This window comes from Leptodactylus fuscus, chromosome 7 (genome assembly GCF_031893055.1).
Source record: "Leptodactylus fuscus isolate aLepFus1 chromosome 7, aLepFus1.hap2, whole genome shotgun sequence".
NCBI classification, from domain to species: Eukaryota; Metazoa; Chordata; class Amphibia; order Anura; family Leptodactylidae; genus Leptodactylus; species Leptodactylus fuscus.
The window spans coordinates 71,034,718-71,051,448 of NC_134271.1; positions in this window are offsets into that span (position 1 = coordinate 71,034,718).

The window sequence follows — 16,731 nt, forward strand, 5'->3', positions numbered from 1 at the left end:
GATAAAGGACTTTAGTCTACCTGCCAGATTATTTCTTTGTTAGAGCTCATATTGTTTGTGCATTAGAGAAAAGAAAGAATGGAGACATCCAGCGTGTTATAGGTGTTTTGTAGAGTTGACTATACTTTCGTACAATGGTGGACTTAGGTCTATTTCCCATTACATCTAGATATTAGAAGTATAGGAGGATAGGGTTGATGCTCTTGTTGTACAAGTCTTTTACTAAATAGCACAGAGACTGAAATCCACAATCCTCTCAGAGCTATATCTGGTTCCCATAAAGACAAGGTAGATATTTTATTAGTAATGAATCTCATCGGTTGTCATGACAATCTTTACTTTCTCAATTTAAAGACTGTGTCAAGAAATGTGCTATAAGAAGAACATAATATCTGGAGCTTTATAACCTTATCTGTATAAAAGATGGATAATAATGTTCCATATGTATATTGCAGGTTGTTGCAGGTCAGGAGCTTTCCACGGGCCTCATACACAACAATGACTCCACATTCATTGTATGTACTAGTGTCTCTGAGCCCATATCAAAATTTCAGCCATGTGCCACCAATGTCATGATAAGCTGTAAGGATAATGTGTATAAACCTGCTCAGTTTCTGGTACAGTAACTTGGTTATCTCTACTTCTGTGACTAACCAACAGCATCATCTTCAGTCATGTTTCATTTATTGAATTTAAGTAGGGGTCTCAAGACCCCCATCCTTGTCTGTCACCTATCAAGTACTAATGGCACATCCTGATCGAGAGGAAAACCAATTTAATGTACCTGACCATGGAGAGTGGAGGGGAAGGAACAGGCTGCTAGAAAAGACACCCAAATAATTGCTGCTGCTACACTCTGTTACTTTGTTCTCTTTTAATACCGCTCCACCCCTTCCTGCTTCTTACAGTTCTGTGTGTTAGGCTGAATACAGAAACAGAATCTCTGGTAAACAAGCAGTCAGGTTGAAGATAAGGAGCAGGAAAACAACTTAATAAGCAGAGAAGGAAACAGATTTCCTTACTAAGATATATTACAAAGTTTCTTATATTCAAAGGCACTATTCATTTATGAAAAGTTGTTACTAACTGGAGGTGTTCTTTTAAGCCTCAAGAAAGATTGTCTTTTGGGCCTGTCCAAACTGTTTCAACACTGGCCTTACAGTAGCAGTAATCAAGCCTATAATATAATGGCATAACATCTCTATTACATACAATACTATACAGGTAGTCCTCGACTTACGACGTTGGTCAGTTCTTACGCGGAGTCATAAACCGAATTTCGACATAAGTCGGAAACATACCATACGATGCCGCGTAGGAACGGATCAACGTGATTTAGTGTGCAGCGGCTCGGAACAGAGGAAGACTGTACCATATACAGTACAGTACAGTCTTCCTCTGTTCCGAGCCGCTGCACACTAAATCACGTACTGTACAGGGAGAGCTGGCAGCTTGCGTTTATGCAGGAGCTGACTTTTTCTCATAGGAATGCATTGGCCAGCGTTGATTGGCCAGTGTACAGCATTCAGCCAATCAACGCTGGTTCTGCTGGAGGCTCATCTGTGAGGAGGCGGAGTCTAATATCGGACCACCGCAATCTCCATTGTGGTCCGATCTTAGACTCCGCCTCCTCACAGACGAGCCTCCGGCAGAACCAGCGTTGATTGGCCGAATGCTGTACACTGGCCAATCAATGCTGGTCAATTCATTCCTATGAGAAAAAGTAAGCTCCCTCGTAACAGCAAGCTGCCAGCTCTCCTGACTAGCAAGGACGAGCCTGCTGCAAAACCAGCGTTGATTTGCCACAAGCTCATCTTTGCTAGTCAGGAGAGCTGGCAGCTTGCTGTTACGAGGGAGCTTACGTTTTCTCATAGGAATGAATTGACCAGCGTTGATTGGCCAGTGTACAGCAGTCGGCCAATCAACGCTGGTTCTGCCGGAGACTCGTCTGTAAGGAGGCGGAGTCTAAGATCGGACCACAGCAGTCTCCATTGTGGTCCAATATTAGACTCCACCTCCTGGCCAGCTTTGATTGGCCGAATGCTGTACACTGGCCAATCAACGCTGGCCAATGCATTCCTATGAGAAAAAGTCAGCTCCCGCATAAATGCAAGCTGCCAACACTCCTGACTAGCAGGGACCTACTCACTCATAGTCATAACCACGAAACGTCGTAACCCGAGACCGTTGTAACCTGAGGACTACCTGTATACCAAAAAATCTGAGCTTGTGGGGCTTAACTGTATTTTTGTTTAGATTGTCAATCTGGAAGTTTCTAATACCTAGAATTACATTGGATAAATTGGATACATTAAAGGGATATAAAATTCTGATTAGAACACAAAAGTATTGAATGGAGCTGGACTATAATACCAGGCAAAGCCATGTCAAAGTGTGGTGCTCTTTCTGAGAAACAAAGCAGAGCTTTATCTAACCATTTCCCACTCCTATCAAACACTCATGACCCCACATGTCATCTTTTTGGATCAAGTCATGTCTCTATACAAGTTTTTTGCATTATAATGGGATATATAGAGCTTTTTATAATATGATGTCATCACAGGCAATGTAATTAACCAACGGCCCTCTATAGCTGTTAATATAAGAGGAGGGGTTAGCTGTCCTTACATCTGCTGGCAAATTTCACTCACTAGTTTTCCCTTGCTGCCAGCAGTAGAATCATATCATGTGTAGGTTATGTCAATGTTGCAGGGGGGATCAGTGGGATCCTTAATATACTTATTCATAGTGTCACTTGAGCGCTTTTTACATATTCCCTTTCGGGTGGCTTTTCCCTCTGATTTTCTAGCTTGGGTTAATTTCCCAGGACGGTCACAGTTGTTCAGATCTTTAATTTGAAAAGCTTATTTTCTAAGAATTAAAATGTATGAGACACTTGAATTAAATAGATTTGATGAAATGTATTCTTGTGAAAGTCTTAATGCATTCTGGACTCGAAAAACAAGCTTGGCTTGGATGTTTAGCATAAGAAGCGGCAGAGCGGCGGCATTCCTCTCCGAGAAAATGGGAAATAGGACAATATTTAAAAGACCAGAAATCGAAACATGCAAGGCGCCTTTTTATGGGGGTTGCTGATAATATGAGCAAATATATGTCTACTCATATCACATGAACTGCATCAGGGGTTGTTGCCTGGGTAACAGTGCAAGAGACTTTAAAAGTGACAATCACTTAGGCACCCCCATATGGGAATAAAAAGAATGGGAGATTTTTAAACAGTTGTTTTTATTGAGTTTTATATTTTTAATGACAGTGCCAGAACAATACCATATGGCGTTATAACAGGATATTAACATTTCAGAACTGCATCATGGTTCGGTATATTATATGCAATGTTTACAGACTGCAACACTAAAGTTATTTTGGCTAAGCCCATGTAGTGATCCACAGGCAAAAAAACGCTGCAGAAAAGACCACACTGAAAACGCACCATTTTTTTTCGCAGCGCTTTTCACATAAAGTTTGCAGTGTTTTTCTCTGCAGGCTTTCTGCCCCTATTATACCTGTATGGAAAACACCAGCGTTTCTGTAGGTACAATGGACATGCTGAGATTTTCAAAAATACAGCTTTACCACGTTTCCATTTTTTTTCTGCAATGTGTGGTTAAAATTAGCCAGAATTCCATCCACTTTGCAGGTAATGTAAAATGCAGCATTTTTACTGTTTCTGCCACTGCTAAAACGCTACATTTCGCAACGTTGGGCCCTGGCCTTAGAAGGGATTTGCCCTTTCAGCAAAGTTAAACGCCCCCCCCCCCCCCATTAATTTTTGTAAAGAAAAGTTTTGCAACTTTGTAATATATACATTGGGACAGATTTAGTAATCCTGTCTAATTTCTAGCCAATGTACACATAAACTGGACTCTTAAAATGCATTGCAGTGGCTGATGCTGGATGATAAATCCAGGGCACCTGTACAATGTCTTCTCTAGGTTCATACTACCTATTTAATTGCTTTATATTGGTCTAGTAAGTAAGTTGGACCCAACAATACAATGCCTCCTTAGTGGCCCCCAAATAATATAATGTCCCCTTAGCATCTTTGTATAGTATAATGCTCCCTTAGTGGCTCCACGCACAGTAAAAAAAAGTCCCCTTAGTAGCCCCCAAACAGAAGCATTGTAAAAAAATTTTTAAAAAAAGCAATACTCGCCAAGACTAGTTTGCATACATGATGTCTCCTGCAGGTCTGTGCAGCTCCCGACGTGATTATATCAACCTATTGTGCCTGTCTGCGCCAAACCACAGACCGCATTAGTCAGAGGGGTGAATGGTGGAACAGGGAGCTTACAGCGCCCTGCTCCACCATTGTATTCACCTCTAATGGTGTCCTAAGGAAAACTAAATGTGGACCTTGAAAGAAGAGGCTATGTAAAGGAGACACGGTACTTTGTTTCTTTATGCTCTCCTAGCTTTGGCTTCAAAAACTGCCTCCAAAAACCTAACATGTAATTTACAACTTCAAACTCGTCTTAAGTAGAGCTAAGTATTTAGTTTCTTTTAAAAAAAAAAGTCACGTACAGTGATATTATTATACTACTGAAGCACTGATCCATAAGGACCTGCTGATGGTTTATATCAGAGACTCATGTGAAAGGTTTTCTTCAAATGGAGTCTGTCACTATGGGCCAGCATATGAACCCAATCCTGCAGATAGATACAATAGGGTCCTCCGTTGACGGATATGACTGTTTTGTCAATATACAAATGAGTTATTTTGTGCAACGAAGGCGTTGCTGTTTACCTCTTTATAGCCACGAAATGATTCAAAGGTCCTGTTCTTCGTACAAACCTATGATTTAGGTGACCCTAACCTATCTATCTGCAGGGCTTGGTTGATATGCTGGATTCTAGTGCTAGACTCTGTTTCTCATTGAGTTACAGATTTTCATGAATAGCTCCAACAATACATGGTGTAGATATATTCCAGACAATGTCTAGTAACAAGTCTGTGGTAATGATACTAGATTTCTTCTCTTGAGCAGAGTGAGCAGGTCATATAGGTCACACAGGTGCACATCCTATTAATATTAAGAGTTTGTGAGTTTGTGTGTTTGGATGTTTGTTCCTCAATCACGCAAAACCCGCTCTACCGATTTGGCTGAAAGTTTCCACAAACATAGTTAATACACTCGATTGCGCAATAGGCTACTTTTCGTCACAATAGCACACATACGTTTGTGCCAGGACCCCCACAAACCCCAAACTCACACCACCATCTCTGCAATCTCACACACTTTGGACCATAGTAGGTCCCAAAATTCATATTGCCCTCTACAGCTTAGCCCCTAACCCCACACAATCTCATATACATATATTTTACCACTTTGCCCCTCACCTTAACGCTACTCCAGGAGGTTCTCTTTAACGCTCTCGAGCAGCCATGTTTGCCGACCTCCATCGCTCTGACAATCCGCGACACCGCCCACCCATGTCAATACCCCTAGGCAGTCTAATAAATTCAAAAACAAAAACAAAAAAGGGAAAAAAAAATAAAATGAAAAATAAAAAGTATTACAAATTCAAATCAACCCCCTTTCCCTAGAACACATATAAGTAGTTAAATACTGTGAAACACATACATGTTAGGTATCCCTGTGTCCGAAATCGCCCGCTCTACAAAGCTATACAAATATTTTGCCTGGATGCTTAACGCCGTAGCGGCAAACATACTGAAAAGTCCAAAACCGCTGTTTTTTCACTATTTTCATTATCATACAAAGTCAATCAAAAGTGATCAAACCAATAGCATTTCCCGAAAATGCAACAACTACAAACTACACCCGGCCCCGCAAAAAAAAAAAAAAACATCCCCCGACACAGACAAATAAAAAAGTGACTGCTGTCAGAATATGGCAACTTTTACAAACAAAAAAAAGTCAACACACTACTGGCAGAAAATAACAAAGCATACAATGTCGTATATCGAGGTATATTAACTTCAAATACCTCTGTCCCAAAGGCACTATGTACAGTTTCTCACAACACTGTATAGCAGCTGAAATACAAATTAGCTTCAACACAAAAGTCTCATGTATTCTCTGAATTACAGCAAAAACAAGATACAAAGTTACATTTCATATCCCATACCTTATACACAGTACGAAAACCTTACCTGTGCCTGTATATACCCACTTCTACAATCACCACAGACGAAGTCGCGGGTACCAGCTAGTATTCCATAAACTGGGGGGCAGCATTCTTCTTTTTAATCATACGCTACCTATTGTATTATTGCCATAGGTAGCAGTCGATAATTTACTCTGCTGCCACCTCCAGGCTGTGCACTTACATCATGATTCTGAAAAACACCAGGATGCTACATCCAGAGTCCTGGTGTTCTTCAGCGTCGGATACAGCGCACCCTGGAGGTGGCAGCAGAGGTAGGCCTGGACAAGAGCATAAGTGGGTGAGTAAAGAATCAGCCACTACTTATTGCAATAATACAATGTTAGCAACCGAACATGTCATGCTATAGGGCCCAAGAAAAAAGGCGGTTATATTCTATATGTGGGCCTAAACAAAGGGTGGAGGGGTCATATACTGTGTGGGGTCCCAAAAAAGAAGGGTTCATATACTGTGTGTGTAAGCCATAATAAAAGGTGATCGTACTGTATGCTATGGGGAAGGGGGGAGAGGGCAAACAAGGGGGTAATATACTGTGAGGGGGAGCCTACAAATCTGCAAATGGGAGCATGTCCTACAATTTTAGTTACGGGGAGCGTCATGACGCAACTAAAGATGATAGTTAGTCAGTCGATATTTTTTGGGAGTGGGCCTTTGTGTAGTTCACCTCAGGCAGCTAGGTTCAGCCTTGGTCACGCACGTGTTGCCAGTTTTTATCCCCAATAGGGAAACCCTGAAGTTGTGGATGTAAAAAGTCTGGCACTTAGGTAAGTGTGTAAAATCAAAGAGGCTGTATGGTTTCTAGTACACTCTTGTTTAGCTTCTGTGTGCTGCCATACATGCTTTACTGGGTGCTGTGCATATGGAATATGCAAACCTAGACACAATGGAAGGAATTTATTAAAAATATTTCACATATATTAATATAAATATTATACTATACTAGCTTTTACCCGCGACTTCGTCTGCAGTGATTTGAGAATTGGGCGGACACAGACGTGTGAAACTGTAAAAGTGCTGTAAAAAGTTTGGTGGGCTAGCAAATGTGATGTGATGTGTTGTATTGTGTATGTCGTGATACAGACAATGTGATGTGTTGTATTGTGTATGTCGTGATACAGACAATGTGATGTGTTGTATTGTGTCAGACAATGTGATGTGTTGTATTGTGTATGTCGTGATACAGACAATGTGATGTGTTGTATTGTCAGACAATGTGATGTGTTGTATTGTGTCAGACAATGTGATGTGTTGTATTGTGTATGTCGTGATACAGACAATGTGATGTGTTGTATTGTGTCAGACAATGTGATGTGTTGTATTGTGTATGTCGTGATACAGACAATGTGATGTGTTGTATTGTGTCAGACAATGTGATGTGTTGTATTGTGTCAGACAATGTGATGTGTTGTATTGTGTATGTTGTGATACAGACAATCTGATGTGTTATATAGTGGAAAGCTATGTGTAAAATGTGAGTGAGTAGAGTGAGGGCTACTCCTGAGGTGACAGTAAAGAGTGTGCAGGCAGGTTGAGGCAGGAAATGCCAGGCAGTGTGTGTGAGTGTGTATGTAGTGATACAGACAATGTGATGTGTTGTGTATGTAGTGATACAGACAATGTGATGAGTTGTGTATGTAGAGATACAGACAATGTGATGTGTTGTATTGTGTTAGACACTGTGATGTGTTGTATTGTGTCAGACAATGTGATGTGTTGTATTGTGTATGTCGTGATACAGACAATGTGATGTGTTATGTGAGTGAGTAGAGTGAGGGCTACTCCTGAGGTGACAGTAAGGAGTGTGCAGGCAGGTTGAGGCAGGAAATGCCAGGCAGTGTGTGTGAGTCTATAGCTGGGGCTAGGAGTCCTGCTTTTGTGAGTCTCCTGCTAGGAAGCCTTGTTGTTTAGTGGCACCAAAAGTAGCCTGTGACTCAATTCTAAGGGAAAACTATGTTTGTGGAAAATTGCACGCAAATCCATCCAGGTGTTTTAGCGTGATTGAGGAACAAACATCCAAACTCACAAACATCCAAACACACAAACTTTCACACTTATAATATTAGTAGGATTGGGCCAATATGGGGCATTATGCTGTGTGGGACCACTGTGGGGAGCTTTTTATACTGTGTGGGGCCTCTGTGGAGCATTATACTGGGGGGATGGGGTACTGTGGAATATATTATACTGTGTGGAGCATTATATACCATGTGAGAACATGATACATTTTTTTTTGTATGGAATATAAACCCTATTACAGGTCTATACGAAACAGACCAGTTATATCGACATGTGTGCAAGGCATACAAACTCACTTGCAAGATTTATTAAGCTGTAAACAGACTGAGGCTAGGTTCACACTAGTGCTCGCTACATTCAGGGATTTCGTTCCCCATTCTACTTGAAAAATGCGGAGATAAAAATCCTGCAAGCAGTACTTTTCCCTCCGCATTTTTCAGGTGGAAACCTGGCGGACCTCACTATAGTCTATGGGGTCTGTGGATTTCTGCAGGTAACTGCTTTTTAAGTGGAATGGGTTTCCATTTTTCAGGTCTCCAAGTGGACCCAAAGAACGAAAACTCAAATGCTAGTGTGAACCTAGTCTAAATGTCTTGGTTTCCCCAGCCACCAATCAGAGCGCAGCTTCCATTTCATATTTGATCATAAAAAAACTAAAGCTGTGCAGTGATTGGACAACAATGACCATTTGTCTTTTAACAGTTTAATAAATCTGCCCCATTTACAAGATACTGGGGCACATAGACGCCCCAGAATATTTAGCACCTAATCCATAGATGCCAAGAAGTCTTGTATAAATCTAATACAACACTGCCACCCACAGGTAAAATGGCGTATTACTGAATTAGCCACATCTAGATAACCCATTCACCAAGAATCGCTTTTGCTAATGGAAGAAAATACGATAATGAGATAGTTTATAGAAAAAAATCAATATGAAAATCAATAATCTTATAATTAATCCGATTAAAGCGCAGCGTAGGTCAAGGACTAGCTTAAATTATGGAAATGATGCAGACTGTATTATAAGAAAAGACTACTAGCTCTATTTACGAAGGGTAAATGGAGCTGGATCTGAAAATGTTATTTTTCCCTACTTTTCTCCCCATTCACAACTTCTATCATAGTCAGAAAAAGAAGAGAAATCTGAAGCGACATCTGCCTCGTACTCTTCTTCATTTTCCGTGTGGAGTCTTGAGCCGTGGACTCTACATCTATGGCAGCCATGGAATCCACAGCAAAATCAAGTAGGGCGTTTCTATTTTCAGCGTCCAGTTGAGATCTCTGGCTCCCATTGGAAACTGGACGGCAGAACCATGGCGGAATCTGCCACCGATTCTGGGGCTATGAGAAACTAAGACAGTTTTGTTTTTAGACAATTTTAATAAATCTGTCTTTCTTCAGACGGCCATTCTTCCATGGAATAAAAAGAAGCATACACTACTTTTGTCCATCTTTTAGACAGAACCTGCTCTTTCAAATCAACGGGCAGATTTATCATGTCTAAAATAAAGACTATCTTTGTTGGCCATGGTAGCCAATCACAGCACAGCTTTTAGTTTTCAAAGGAAAAATACAAAATGAAAGCTGCAAGGTGATTGGTTGTTATAGACAATAAAGATATTTTTCCTGTTAGACATGATAATAATTCTGCCCCGATGGGTCCAGGAAATCCATGGACAACACGTGGTCTGTTCTTTGTAAATGGCGTCTAGGAGACGATCTGGAAATGGCATCTCATTAAAGTAGCGAAGTACAACGATTGACTTATTCCAGCGACTTGAATGGAGAAAGGATGCGGGCCCAACTATGGCTCCATTCTGAATGGGAGTAAAACAGCCTTGTTCATGTGAAAGGTGGGGGCCTCAGTGGTCAAACTCACAACCGGTATGCAACTTACCCCCTATCCTTATGACGGATAAAGAGCAATGGGCTGTATTATCAGAAATCAATCCCTCACCATAACAACCCGAGATATTTGTTTTCAGTGAATAAGATGAGCAAAACAATTCAGATCATGTGGGTACACCAATGTCACGATTTTAAGATCGGGCATTTTGATGTCAGCGCACCCCATGTGACCACTGAGGCCCAATCAAAAGCCTAATGTCAGCCAGAAGAGACCTAAAGAAGATGCTGATACACTATGTGATCAAAAGTATCCGGACACGAGGCTGAAAATGACTTACAAGTTGGTGGCGCCCTCCATCGGTAATGCTGGAATTCAGTATGGTGCCGGCCCACCCTTAGCCTTGATGACAACTTTCCACTCTCGCAGACATACGTTCAATCAGGTGCTGGAAGGTTTCTTGGGGAATGGCAGCCCATTCTTCACGGAGTGCTGAACTGAGGAGAGGTATCGATGTAGGTCGGTGAGGCCTGGCACCAAGTCAGCGTTCCACAACATCCCAAAGGTGTTCTATAGGATTCAAGTCAAGACTCTGTGCAAGCCAGTCCATTACAGAGATGTTAAGGTCATGTAACCACTCCGCCACAGGCCGTGCAGTATGAACAGGTGCTCGATCGTGTTGAAAGATGCAATCGCCATCCCCGAATTGCTTTTCAACAGTGGGAAGCAAGAAGGTGTTTAAAACATCAATGTACTTTCCTCTCCACATGAGTTATGCGGAGATCTCACGGCAAGCACACAAATTCCACTATAGTCTATGGGATCCATGTGCTTTTACTGCACAGTGCTTGCAAATGCATTCAGTAGTCCGTTCAGGGGGTCCTCATGTGGACTCCCCGAACGGATTACCATACGCAGATGTGAACAAAGGGTTATAACTTTCAGAAAATGGGGTGTAATGAGTGAATACTTAGGATGAGGCCATAACGCTCCACCAGATTTATTCACCACTAATGTAAATGATGCCTCAGTTACACCAGCTATAACCCGGTGCAGGCCTCCTCTGCTGGTGCAGGATATATGAAGACCAGCACTGAAAATGTTCATAAATCTTCATAAATCTCCCCCATTAAAGAGAACCTTTCACTGATTTGGGCACAGGCAGTTCTATATACTGCTGGAAAGCTGACAGTGCGCTGAATTCGGCGCACTGTCGGTTTTCCCGATCTGTTCCCCGGATAAAGCGCTATTGTCCCGGTACCGTAGCGCTTTACAGTCAGAAGGGCGTTTCTGACAGTCAGTCAGGTATGTCCTTCTCCACAGCAGTGCCTATAGCGCTGTACAGTGTGAGTGGAGAGGAACGCCCTCTCCCTCTGCTCACAGTGCTCGTCCATAGACAAGTATTATTAGGAGGGGACCAGGTACTGATAACTCTTTACAGCGGGCACAGATCGGGAAAGCCAACAGTGTGCTGAATTCAGCGCACTGGCCGCTTTCCAGCAGTATATGGAACTGCCTGTGCCCAAATCGGTGAAAGGTCCTCTTTAAGTATGAGTGTATGGGGCTGGATCTCTCTGGCAGTGCTTAGCTGGGGGAAATTATACAGCCTGTTTATTACTAAATGGAAGGTTAATAAAGTTTGTACAATATTATAAAAATGTTCACCAAATAGCCCCCTATGCAATACTAAAAATCTAATACAATACATAAGCTTTAATCCTTTTACTGGTGAAAACATGGGTGATCTAATTTTGTTTTTCCTCCCAGCAGCTATAAGAACCATAAGGGCTAGTTCACACGTGAGTATAAGGGGAGGTTTTTGACAGCGGATTTCGCGTCCAATCCCTCCCCTTATAATGGTGGTCTATGGAGACCGCCGGGCTTCTGTTCTCCGCTAGCGGCGAGCTGCTGCTAGCGGAGAAAAGAAAGGACATGTCCTTTCTTCAGGCGGAAGCCGCGCAGGCTCAGCCGCGCGGCTTCCGCCCCCAGCAGCTCCCTCCTATGTCGGCTCATTCATTTGAGCCGACAGCAGAGGGTTAAGCCGCGACAGCGATGGTCGCGGCAGGCGGGTTTTGACAAGAGACGCGGCTCGCTGCGGCTCTCTGTGTCAAAACCCGCGCGGGCAGTTCACGTGTGAACTAGCCCTAACTCTTATCTTTACATTAACATTGCTATATGAAAGCTTGTTTTTGTGAATGGAACTGTAGTTTTTTTTAGACTCTATTTAGCCAAATATAGAAAAGAACAATTACACCATTTTTATTTATGCCATTTACCAAAAAAAACCAAAAACACAACAAAAGACAGTCTGAGCTGCTTGGGTGGTGTTAGACCCTACAGAATCAGTATTGCAGAAATCTATGCACATGCTGCAGGGGAAAAACGTTCAGGTGAATAGGATTAGAGATGAGCGAACGGCATTCGATCGAATTGGTATTCGATCGACTATCAGGCTGTTCGAGATATTCGATTCCAATCTAATACCACACGGTAAACGCACTAAAAATTCATATCCCCTCCCACCTCCGAATTGTGCAGGGGAGGTGGGATAGAAAGTAGGAAAACGTAGGCATCGCAAAAAAATCGGAAAAAGTAATTGGCTGGATAATTCAGGTGACCTCCACTTTATAAGAATGGTGGATTTCAGATTTGGTTCATATGAGACTGTGAACTATGTGACTGTGAGACAGGGATAGATGTACAGGCAGGGATAGCTAGGAATTAGCTTTATTTAGGTAGGAATGTTACTCAAACAGCTCTTTGGGGCTCTATCTCGTGGCAGCCTATTATATGCTAGTCGGGATCCCTGTCAGCTTGCGATATGCAGGAGCTGACTTTTTCTCATAGGAATGCATTGACCAGCGTTGATTGGCCGAATACCATACAGTGTACAGCAATCGGCCAATCAACGCTGGTTCTGCCAGAGGCTCGTTTGTGAGGAGGCGGAGTCTAAGATCGGTCCACAGCAGTCTCCATTGTGGTCCAATCTCAGATGTAGCAGAGCTTTGTCAACTCTGCTATACCACCTCCTCACAGACGAGCCTCCGGCAGAACCAGCGTTGATTGGCCGAATGCTGTACACTGTATGACATTCGGCCAATCAATGCTGGTCAATGCATTCCTATGGGAAAAAGTCAGCTCCTGCATTATTGGTGGCGTAATACAGGGATTTGGACATGTTAGATGCCCCCAGACATGCTTCCCCTGCTGTCCCAGTTGCATTCCAGAGGTGTTGTCATCATTTGCTGAGGTGTCATAGTGGACTTGGTGACCCTCCTGAGTCAAATTGTGGTTTCCCCTGAAACGAACAGTTTTTCTCCATAGACTATAATGGGGTTCGATATTCGTTCGAATAGTCGAATATTGAGGGCCTATTCGAAACGAATATCGAATATTTCACTGTTCGCTCATCTCTAAATAGGATCAATTTTTGTATTGCAAAGATTTCTGCATAATAAGACAGACCATAGAGCTGCTATGAATGTCTTTTTCTAGATGATGGCTGCTTACATTGGTATTCATGTATTTCAATAGACACCATGTAAAGATTAATTTCACCTGTTAAATAAGCAGATAAGGCCTCTCAACATCATCATGGAAACAATAAAGTTGTAGAAAACTTTATTATGGGGATAACGTCCATCCTTAGGGAGAGACCACCTTTTCAGGTGTGTGTAGACTTATACAGCCATAGTTGCTCCACTGCAAGGGAACATGGGAGAGGAATATGCAAATCTGTCTCCCAAGATGTAAACAGGGAGACAGTGCCCCTGTTATGCCGCCCTCTATGGGAAGCACCCTGAACATCATGCCCGACTTTCCCAGAGGTTTTTACTGCATAATGCCGGGTTATAACCAAATTAATTTCTCATTAGGCCACTAGATGTCAGTGTTGCATCAGAGTTTGCTTCATTGACATTACATTAGACGTAGAGGTTAAAGTTCTACTTCATTTGCTTGGGCATTGGTTTCCAGATTCTGTCTCTTCAACCATAATAATAATGAAAATTTAGTAACTGCACATGAGTTGTGTTAGACCATCAGAGGAAATAATTATGAGCCCACTATCCATCTATACAGAACATGAGCTTGCCTACTTTGCATTATTGAATGATCCAGCTTCAAATGGGTTGCTAGACTTCATGTTCCTAGAACTTGGGACTAGCTAAGCATCTTTCTTTTTTCCAGATAACTTTATTGTCATTTTGGAAACTTTAGGAAGATACAACTTCTGAATGAAAGTCTAAGCAGAGCTTGTAGAAACTGAATATATTCTTGATTGTGCCAAAAATTACCCTTCCAGTTCCACAGGATAGGGAATAAGTGTCATGTCGCTGGGGGTCTGACTGCTTGGACTCCTAGTAAAAAGGGTTAGGGAAGTTCAAAAGTTCCTTTGGTGCTCCATGTGAACAAATACTTGTGTGACTATATGGCCAGTGCTCCAGTTTTCATCGGGCTACCAGAAGTCGTTGATCATTAGAGATGAGCGAACACTAAAATGTTCGAGGTTCGAAATTCGATTCGAACAGCCGCTCACTGTTCGAGTGTTCGAATGGGTTTCGAACCCCATTATAGTCTATGGGGAACATAAACTCGTTAAGGGGGAAACCCAAATTTGTGTCTGGAGGGTCACCAAGTCCACTATGACACCCCAGGAAATGATACCAACACCCTGGAATGACACTGGGACAGCAGGGGAAGCATGTCTGGGGGCATAAAAGTCACTTTATTTCATGGAAATCCCTGTCAGTTTGCAATTTTCGCAAGCTAACTTTTCCCCATAGAAATGCATTGGCCAGTGCTGATTGGCCAGAGTACGGAACTCGACCAATCAGCGCTGGCTCTGCTGGAGGAGGCGGAGCCTAAGATCGCTCCACACCAGTCTCCATTCAGGTCCGACCTTAGACTCCGCCTCCTCCGGCAGAGCCAGCGCTGATTGGCCGAAGGCTGGCCAATGCATTCCTATGCGAATGCAGAGACTTAGCAGTGCTGAGTCAGTTTTGCTCAACTACACATCTGATGCACACTCGGCACTGCTACATCAGATGTAGCAATCTGATGTAGCAGAGCCGAGGGTGCACTAGAACCCCTGTGCAAACTCAGTTCACGCTAATAGAATGCATTGGCCAGCGCTGATTGGCCAATGCATTCTATTAGCCCGATGAAGTAGAGCTGAATGTGTGTGCTAAGCACACACATTCAGCTCTACTTCATCGGGCTAATAGAATGCATTGGCCAGCGCTGATTGGCCAGAGTACGGAACTCGACCAATCAGTGCTGGCTCTGCTGGAGGAGGCGGAGTCTAAGATCGCTCCACACCAGTCTCCATTCAGGTCCGACCTTAGACTCCGCCTCCTCCAGCAGAGCCAGCGCTGATTGGCCGAATTCCGTACTCTGGCCAATCAGCACTGGCTAATGCATTGTATTGGCGTGATGAAGCAGTGCTGAATGTGTGTGCTTAGCACACACATTCAGCTCTACTTCATCGGGCTAATAGAATGCATTGGCCAATCAGCGCTGGCCAATGCATTCTATTAGCTTGATGAAGCAGAGTGTGCACAAGGGTTCAAGCGCACCCTCGGCTCTGATGTAGCAGAGCCGAGGGTGCACAAGGGTTCAAGTGCACCCTCGGCTCTGCTACATCAGAGCCGAGGGTGCGCTTGAACCCTTGTGCACACTCTGCTTCATCAAGCTAATAGAATGCATTGGCCAGCGCTGATTGGCCAATGCATTCTATTAGCCCGATGAAGTAGAGCTGAATGTGTGTGCTAAGCACACACATTCAGCACTGCTTCATCACGCCAATACAATGCATTAGCCAGTGCTGATTGGCCAGAGTACGGAATTCGGCCAATCAGCGCTGGCTCTGCTGGAGGAGGCGGAGTCTAAGGTCGGACCTGAATGGAGACTGGTGTGGAGCGATCTTAGACTCCGCCTCCTCCAGCAGAGCCAGCGCTGATTGGTCGAGTTCCGTACTCTGGCCAATCAGCGCTGGCCAATGCATCCCTATGGGAAAAAGTTTATCTCACAAAAATCACAATTACACACCCGATAGAGCCCCAAAAAGTTATTTTTAATAACATTCCCCCCTAAATAAAGGTTATCCCTAGCTATCCCTGCCTGTACAGCTATCCCTGTCTCATAGTCACAAAGTTCACATTCTCATATGACCCGGATTTGAAATCCACTATTCGTCTAAAATGGAGGTCACCTGATTTCGGCAGCCAATGACTTTTTCCAATTTTTTTCAATGCCCCCGGTGTCGTAGTTCCTGTCCCACCTCCCCTGCGCTGTTATTGGTGCAAAAAAGGCGCCAGGGAAGGTGGGAGGGGAATCGAATTTTGGCGCACTTTACCACGCGGTGTTCGATTCGATTCGAACATGGCGAACACCCTGATATCCGATCGAACATGTGTTCGATAGAACACTGTTCGCTCATCTCTATTGATCATAGAAGAAAAACTATTGTAAACTGACCTTTGGGAAGATGACTTGCACCAAATTGGAGACTAAGTGGTTCTCATTATGGTCTATGGGATCTGTAGGACTCTATTGGTGCATGTCATGTTGACAGACACTAGAGATGAGCGAACGGCGTTCGATCGAATTGATATTCGATCCATTCCAATCGATCCATCCCAATCGAACACCAGGTAGCAAACTCACTAAAAATTCGATTCCCCTCCCACCTTCCCTGGTCCGTTTTTTGCACCAAT